This window comes from Ptychodera flava, chromosome 20 (assembly GCF_041260155.1).
Source record: "Ptychodera flava strain L36383 chromosome 20, AS_Pfla_20210202, whole genome shotgun sequence".
Lineage (NCBI taxonomy): Eukaryota > Metazoa > Hemichordata > Enteropneusta > Ptychoderidae > Ptychodera > Ptychodera flava.
In genome coordinates, this window is record NC_091947.1 from 15,233,022 (window position 1) to 15,242,914 (window position 9,893).

Consider the following 9,893-nt stretch of genomic DNA (forward strand, 5'->3'; position numbering starts at 1 on the left):
GTAGCAATTTTCATATTTTCTGTTTCATGTCGAGAGCCGCATAACTCTGGCAAGTCTCAACTGATCTTATCCAAAGTTGGTACATGGACATTGACTTATGTCATACATATATGTGTTGATTTATTAAACAGTAAGATCAAATATCGCTGCATGGCGGTGATTGTGTACAATTTTCTAATGTACAGAGCCATAACTCAGACATATTTCCACCAGTATCATTCAAAGTTGGTACAAGGACATTGACCTATTTCATACATATGCTCGTCAATTTGTTTCATGTCATGTAGCAGTAACACGTCATTATTAAAGTTTCGTAAGTAGGCTGATATGTCAAGAAATACTGCATCAAATTCATGAAACTTTATACAGATGTTAAGCTCACATTGCTTTAACATTGAAAAAGACATTTATCAGTGTCATTTTAATTAATTTGTAATTGCATAAGTAATGAACTTTCCTAATTAGAGTGATATAGCCACAAATTAATACAACGTCAAATTTGATGAAACTTGATACAGATGTTGATCTCATAGTGTTGTAAATACTGCATCAAACTTTATGAAATATGGTACCAGTGATAATCTGTTAAGTGTTAGGATTGTATGCAAAAATGTTTTGCAACATCCTGTTGGTTAATTACTAGTTGACTCATTTTTAGCTCCTCCATTTTATATACTGAGGAGCTATTAGAATTGAAAACCAGGATGGCGGCGTCAACTTTTACTTCCTGCTGTCAAGATTTGTGTCAACTTCCTTCTGTCAAGATTTGGCGTCAACTTTTGCTTCCTTCTGTCAAGATTTGGCCAATTAATTTCCGTCTGTGTGTCCATGTGTCATGTGATAAACTGGTGGTGGCCAATTACAGTGAAATTTGATCAAGCTGCAGAACTTCATTAACCAAGGTGTTGTTTTAATAGATGTGTATCAGCAATTTTTATGACATTAACACAGCAGGGCTTGATGTGGTCTTGTTTACATCTTTAATCAGCTACATGCTCTTCTGAGTTACACAACACACCAGGGCCACGTCCATGAATGTCAGACAGAGAAACATAAACAAATCACCACACTTTGCAATGTCATGTATCTATCATTTTTATTTGTGATAACAAGTGAGCGTGAAAGTTCAGGTAGCTTTGGGAATTGACTAGCTAGACCAGCATCATATAAACTTACATGTTCAAAATACATTTGTAAATGTGTTCGTGGAGTTCCTGATTGGACTCAATGGTGCACTGCAAGAACCTTTTCAACATAGGATTGTAATAAAACTTAAAAAAAGACAGTTTGTTACAAGGCATCCTTTTCACTGAAACACTTGCAAACATGATTATGATGTGTTCTATTACTTGTAGCTCATTTCATTTATACCATTTAGACAAATTTTTCACTATTATTTCTATTTTTAGCTTAAGTTAGTTTTAAAGTTGTCACAGCTGTAGTACTTTCTCTTTCGTTCTGTTTTTAGCTCATATTTGGTTTTAAATATAAATATACCAAAAAGAGCTTATATGATGAGTCTGATGTCTGTATATTTGTGGGTATGTGCGGATGTATGTCCGTCACACACAAAGGCTCCCATACCGCCAAAGCTACCATCTCAGTATTTGGTGTACAGGTAGATGTAGGGGTTGAGATGTGAATTTGTTCAAATGAACATATCAGTGTCAAAAATGTGCAAATGAGGTAAGAAAAAGGGAATTTCTGCATGTGTGCAGGAGTGACAGGCAAACTCCACTTATCTTGAGTCATTTCCTGTCATCGTTTATGAACTGTTACATATTAACAGAACTGCCCAAACCATAGACAGTAGAGGGGAGGAAGACCGTCAGTAGAGGGGAGTTGTTTATGAACTGTTACATATTAACAGAACTGCCCAAACCATAGACAGTAGAGGGGAGGAAGAGCGTCTATGGTCAAACTAAGAGGGGCTAGCTGCCTTTCAGCTATGCATGTTGCTAAAGTTGACCTCCAGTACCTAAAATTTCAGACCTTAATTACTTTTGTCATTCTTGTTTTTTCTGGATTAAATATTTCTTGTTGTTTTTCTGGTTGTACTGTGCAGAAATCATTGTCATAACATCAACGTAGAATTTTCCTGCGCTGAACAGAGAGAAACAACATTTATTGTTGATCTTTGTTAACCCATACTGGTATGTACCAATTCTGATCAAATTTGAGCGACACCGTATAATTGCGGTATTTTTGAGGTATACTGTGATGAGAATGTTCCCTCACAGTATTTCATGATTCAATTCATTTGTCAGAACTAGGATTGCAATGATTAGACCGTTGTAAGCAACAGATACCTTATCATTGTGTCCAATTGTCAGGAATTCCCAAAATTGTTTAATATGTAGATTCACTGAGACTGGACAAGCGAAAATTTCAAAACCTTCCTGAACTTTCAAGCTCATTTGTTCATCACAAATAAAAAAGAAAGATTCACGACATTGCAAAGTGTAGTGATTTGTTTATGTTTCTCTGTCTGGCGCACAGTGGAGTGGCCCTGGTGTGATGTGTAACTGAGAGGTGTAGCTGATTAAAGATATAAACAAGACCACATCAAGCCCAGCTGTTATGTCGTAAAAATCGCTGATACACAATACCTTGGCTAATCAAGTTTTGCAGCTTGATCTGATTTCACTCTAACTGGCTGTCAACTTCAATGTGTTTTTGGTACATATAGAAAACTATGGGAGCAAAGTTTTATGACAAAATGTCACATAACCAGCCACTTCCTGTGTTAATTATGCACATACCTAATTCTGGGCTTAATAATAGAGCTATAGTTATGATTTTTGGTATGTAGGGATAACTATGGATAAACATTTTTTGACAAAATATCACGTGACCTTGATGACCTTTGACCCCAAATATACATATATGTCCATAACTCAGTAACCACAAGAGCTACACCCTTCATATTTGGTATGATGGGACACCTAATGATGACGCATCCTGTACCTCAATAATTATGCATGTATCTAATTTCGGACAAGCCAATAGAGCTGGAGGTCTGATTTTTGGTATATAGGGATAACTATGGGATACAATTTTTTTTTTACAAAATGTCACGTGACCTCAATTACCTTAGACCTCAAATATAGATATTTCTTCATAACTCAGTAATCACAAGGGCTACACCCTTCATATTTGGTATGATGGGACACCTAATAATGACGCATCCTGTACCTCATTAATTATGCATGTCTAATTTTGGGCCAGTCAATAGAGCTGGAAGTCTGATTTTCGGTATATAGGGATAACTATGGGATACAATTCGATGACTTCGATGACCTTTGAGCTCGATTTCACAAATACTACTGTAGCCTTTCATCTTTTTTGCATATTTATTTCTCTATTGCGCCTGTGCAGACAGAAAGATGGTAAACATTTTCCAGAATTTCTTAATCGACTCAGAGTTGGCCAATGTACACAAGAAGATATAAACCTACTTAAGCAAAAGGCTGATAAATTTTCTGGTCAAGCAGATCAATGTGAAATGCAATTCACTTGCATACTACAAATTTAAATGTTGAAAAACACATTGAAGCAATTTTCACTAGAGTGGTGACAGAGAAACTACGGTGGCTCTCCTGCATTCCAATGCAGTAAATGGCGCTTACTCACTTTACTAGTTGCCTAATAATAAACTGCCACATACTCCATCAGGATAGATTGGTGTTAATGTATGCAATTTATTTTTATATTAATGCGCCGAATCATGCCATATATACAATTAAATGTATCTAACAAATCTTGTGTATCCCGTATCCAAACCCCATGCCTCCAGTCAATTACTGCTTACCAACAACCAACTACTTCAACTGGCCTCACACTTGAGGAGGCTTCAGTGTCCTTGACGCTATTTTATGAACTTTAGGATGGTGGCCTACATTGATTTTATGTTTTCATCACCATGGAACTCATTCTTGGCCATTGAGAACCATCTGTATCAAAGCATTTTTATCACAGACCTAATTAATGAAGAGGACTCTATCCTGTAATCAAAGTACCCATTAACAAGTGGGGACTGTGTCATCAACGATGACTTGTTCAAAGTTTGTACAAGGACATTGACCTATGTCATACATATGGAAGTTGATTTGTTTTACAATAAGGTTGAATATGGCTGCGTGCATGGCGGCCATTTTGTTACAATTATGTACATCTTTGGAAGCATAGCTCAGATGTATCAACCAATTTTATTCAAAGTTGGTACAAGGACATTGACATATGTCATACATATGTATGTCAACTTGTTTCACAATATGATCTAATATTGCTGCGTGTTGGACATTTTGTACAATTTTTTCATGTCCAGAGCCATAACTCAGGCATGTCTCAAATGATTTTATTCCAAGTTGGTACAATGATATTGACTTATTTCAAATATATATAAGTCGATTTGTTTCACAATATGATCCAATAGGGCCACATGGCGGCCATTTTGTGCAATTGTTTCATGTCTAGAGCTATAACTCAAGCACATCTCATCTGATTTTATTAGCTCACATTTCGTATACCAATGTGAGGTTACCGTATAAGATGAAGTTGGTGGCATCTGCATGTATGTGTGTATGTATGTATGTATGTATGTATGTATGTATGTATGTATGTACAGTATGTCCGTCAACATCAAAAACTCGCAAACCGCTGCATTTTTCAGCTTGGTATTTGGTGTGTTGATGCATCCTGGACTATAGATAGGATTTTGTTCAAATAAAATTTGCAATGCCAAAATTATGCAAATGAGCTTAAAACATGTGAAAATGGTCGAGAATTAATAACTAAAGAACCGCTGTTTTGATTGCTTTGAAAATTTGTGTGCAAGTATCTTTGGTGAACCTTATACAGTTTTGAATAGCGTGAAGATATCTTGAATTTTGTATTTTGCTGAATTTTTTGGTTACTCACATTTTAAGTAAAATTTTTTCTTCCCTGAAACCGCTAGCCCAATTGCTCTCAAATTTGGATTTGATGTTTGCAACGGTGTTACCCTTCTAATTTGTGAAAATTATGACAAAATTGGAAATATTCCTCTTTTGGGGCAATTTTGTCACTTTTGGTCAAAATCTTATAAATATTTTCTTTTAAGCCCCTGGACAGACAGCTTGTATATTTGGTGTACAGATGTCCAGGGATGACAATAGTTAGATATGTGGAAGTTGTCCTGAAATATACAATCTTGTAGTTTTAAGACAATTTTATCATTTTTGGTCAAGAAAACTTGTTCTCCAAATTACTTGTCTGATAGCTTTGTAATTTGGTACAAAAGTCCCCAGGGATGTCATTAGATAAATTTTCTGCTCAAGGTGTTGGGAAACCCCCAAATTTTATATTTCAGGTAATTTCAGTTTGTGACCTTAAATGACCTACACCATCCCAGGATATGTTGTGAGACAGTTTCAAAGGCTGTGACATAATATTTGGTATCAATTTGTAGTAAAATTTGATCCAGAAAACAAAGCTGAGGTAAATTGTTTCATTGCGGACAAATTTTTGGAACTTTTCCATGTAAGACACACCAGAATTGATGAGAAATTTGGATCCAGGATAATTCCAGATGTTGTAATCACCCCCCACGGTGGAAGGCATTTCACTATCTGTAACTAATTTAAGTAATGTTTATACATTCACATGATAGCACTCATAGCATTAATTAAAATATCCCCAAGGTTGTAAATACATTTCCTGCCATCTAGCCTTATGTAAACATGGTCAACCAAGGGTTGGAACATTTGATATTCAGGAGGGGGTAGGGTCTAGAAGATTGATGAGGTAGCATTACTTTTTACCAGATCCCTTGTACATTTTTTCCCAATCTTTATTTTTTCCCCACTCTTCCAACCTTTTCTTCTTGTCAAGCCTTCTTTGGCTAATTTTTTCGTAAGCTCCGCTGTCAGTGACGCTTAGCTTATCAAATAGGTTGATTTTCCGTCGTTGTCCGTTGTCCGTCAACAATTGCCTTCTACTCTGAAAGCGCAAGTCCGATTGCTTTGAAATTTTATATGCAGTTCACTTTGGGTGACCTCACTTAAGTTTGTTCAAATCGTGGTGAAATTTGCATATTTGTATTTTGGGGGCATTTTTGCTGTTTTTGGTAAAAAAGTCTTCTCTGAAACCGCTTGTCCGATTGCTTTGAAATTTGATATGCAGTTTATTTACGGTGACCTCAGTTAGATTTGTTCAAATTGTCTTGTTGAAAGTTGCATATTTGTATTTTTAAGGCAATTTTTGTCCATTTTGGTAAAATATCTTTAAAAATCTTCTTCTTCAAAACTACTAGTCAGATAGCTTTGATATTTGATACATAGGTACCTAGAGATGATCTATTTCAGATTTGTTCAAACTGTGCAGAAATATGCAAATTTGCATTTTTAAGGCAATTTTTGCTATTTTTGTTAAAAAAATGTTTTTCAAAAAGTACTGGTCTGATAGCTTTGAAATTTGGTATACAGGTTTCTATAGATGAACTAAGTAATATATATTGAATTTGTGATGAATTCTGTAAATCTGTATTTTTGGGGCAATTTTTGCCATTTTTGGTCAAAAAATGTGTATTTCCAAAACTACTCATCTGATAGCTTTGAAATTTGGTATACAGGTTCCTATAGATGAACTAAATGATATTTATTGAAATTATGATGAAATCTACAATTTTGTATATTTGGGGCAATTTTTGCCATTTTTGGTCAAAAAATGTGTTTCTCAAAAAGTACTGGTCTGATAGCTTTGAAATTTGGTATACGGGTTTCTATAGATGAACTTAGTAATATATATTGAGTTTCTGATGATATCTGTAATTTTGTATTTTTGGGGCAATTTTTGCCATTTTTGGTCAAAAAATGTGTATTTCCAAAACTACTCATCTGATAGCTTTGAAATTTGGTATACAGGTTCCTACAGATGATCTTAATAATATTTATTGACATAATGATGAAATCTACGATTTTGTATTTTTTGGGCAATTTTTTCCATTTTTGGTCAAAAAATGTATTTCTTAAAATGTACTGGTCTGATAGCTTTGAATTCGATATGCAGGTTGCGACAGATGAACTTAATGGAATGTAAATGTGATATACATTGAAATTATGGTGAAATCTGCAATTTAGTATTTTGAGAGCAATTTTTGCCATTTTTGGTCAAATGATTTGTTTCTCAAAATCTGCAAAACGATAGCTTTGATATTTGGTATACAAATTCCAAGGGATTATTTTGATATATGATATATTGATATTATGGTGAAGTCTGCACTTTTTATTTTGGGGGCAATTTTTGCCATTTTTGGTCAGAAAATTTCATTCTCAAAAAACTAATTGTCAGATAGCTTTGGTTGACATGTTCTCAGGAATGATACAATGTGATATATTCAAATTATGATGAAATCTTCAATTGTGTATTTTTGCAGCTATTTTAGCCACTTAGCATTTTTTCTGGCCATTGAAATGAGCTATCAAAGATTTCCTCCTTCTCATCAACATGTGTCAAAAATAGTTATTGTCTACATAAACACAGCGGAGCTATATCGGCTGTTAGGTCGCTTGTGTACATTTCCTTATGTATGTAGGATCTGCTTGTCCTGAGTCCCATTGCTATAGAAGTTGATATGCATGTTCCTAAAGATGACCTCCGGTACCCATGTTGCAGACTTATTTGCTTTTGTCATTCTTGTTTTTCTGGTTCAAAGTTAGTACAAGGACATTGACCTATGTCATACATATGCACATGGATATATTTCATTATATGATTCAATATGGCCTCGTGGCGGCCATTATGTTATGTTTTTTCATGTTGAGAGCCATAACTCAGGCAAGTCTCAACCGATTTTATTCAAATTGGTACAAGGACATTGATCTATGTCGTAAATATGCGTGTCTATTAATGGTTTCACAATCCACTGCAATATGGCTGCCTGGTGGCCATTTGTTATGATTTGTTCATGTCCGCAACCATAACTCAGACATGTATCACCCGATCTTATTCAAAGTTAGTACAAGGACATTGACCTATGTCATCAGTATGCTGTCTATTGGTTTCACAAATCAATGCAAATGGGTGCCTGGTGGCCATTTTGTTATGTGTTTTTCATGTACAGAGCCATAACTTAGACATATTTTCAACAATATCATTCAAAATTGGTATAAGGACATTGACCAATGTCATACATGAGCATATCAATTTGTTTCACGACATTTAGCAAATAGTATCATGTCAATTATTGATTTTTCGTAATTAGGCTGATATGTCAAGAAATACTGCATAACATTTCATGAAACTTGGTACAGGTGTTGAGCTCATATTGCTTTAACAGTGAATAAAGACATTTATCAGTGTCATGTTAATCAATTTGTAATTGCATATGTAATGAACTTTCCTAATTAGAGTGATATACCCACAAATACTGCATCAAATTTGATAAAACTTGGTACAGATGTTGATCTCATAGTGTTGTAAATACAATTCAATGACACTTAGAGGTATCATTTAAATTAATTGCTAATTAGCATTTACATGATGAATTTTTGTTGTTAAGGTGAATGTCCAGAAACATTGCAACAAATTTTATGAAATATGGAAGCGATGATAATCTGTCAGTGTTATGATAGAATGCAAAAATGTTTGGCAACATCCTGTCAATTTATTACTTATTGACTCATTTAATGACCTTTTGTAATAGGATGGTGGCCTACATTTGTTTTATGTTTTCACCACCATGGAACTCATTGTCGGCCATTGAAGCCCTATCGCAGTATTTTTAATCACCCACCTAATTGATGAAGAGGACTGGATCCTCTCCCAGGACTTGTAATTAATTAAATTAATTAATTAAAATACCCTTTAACAAGTGGGGACTGTGTCATCCACGATGACTTGTTAATCACAGGCCCAATTAATGAACAGGACTCTATCCTCTCCAAAGACTGGCCATCAAGTACTCATTAAAAAGCGGGAACTGTGTCATCAATGATGACTATTATTTAAATACTTTTATGTTGATATTAAAACGTATTTTATTCTTACTTTTTCAACTTTTCTGTTTACGGCTACATGATAAAACTGTTTCAATAGTCATTTTCCCCAGGTTCATTTTGGATTATGCAGCTGATAGAAAGATGGGGTCAAGCAATATGTTGTCTCAGTTAATCTGCGTTCATTACTGTGTATTCAGCAACCTACAATCATTGCTAAATTTGTGTATGGTTTTCCCTTAGGTATTTATGGAGTACCAACCATGTGTGTGCAGAAGTGATGTATCATGCCGTAGTCACATATCTTGAAAGTCAGCATAACAAAGGTATATTAGATGAAATACACTTCATTGATATTGACAGAGAGACTACTAAAGCTTTCACACGAATTTTCCAAGCAAAGCTTGAAAAGGATGGCAGTTTCTATATGAGTCCAGCAGACATGGTTATGACACCATGATTTATGGCTATGGACCTCCGTTTAATACGAAAGGTACAAACACTGGTTTGAATGAGCTTGACATGAAACAATTGACTGAAGGTCAGGTGATGGAAAGAGTAAAGCTTTACTCTGAAGCCACAAGAGGAGTATCTGATGACCCTTTGAAAGGCAGTCCAACATCAAGTCAACGTGGAGCTATCCCAAAATCAAGTTCAAGGGGGAGCAGCACTACTGATGACAGAAGTAAGGGTGCAACTGAAAACACATGTTCCATCTGCCTTGATGATATTGAAGAACCAAAGAAATTGCCCTGCAATCATAAATACTGCACAGCTTGTATTGATCAATCTGAGAAAGTCCGAGGTCCAATCTGCCCAATCTGCAAACAGACTTTTGGTGTTGTAACAGGAGACATGCCAAACGGTAAAATGACTTACAGTACTGACGACTATCGAAAACTTCCAGGATTTCCTAAA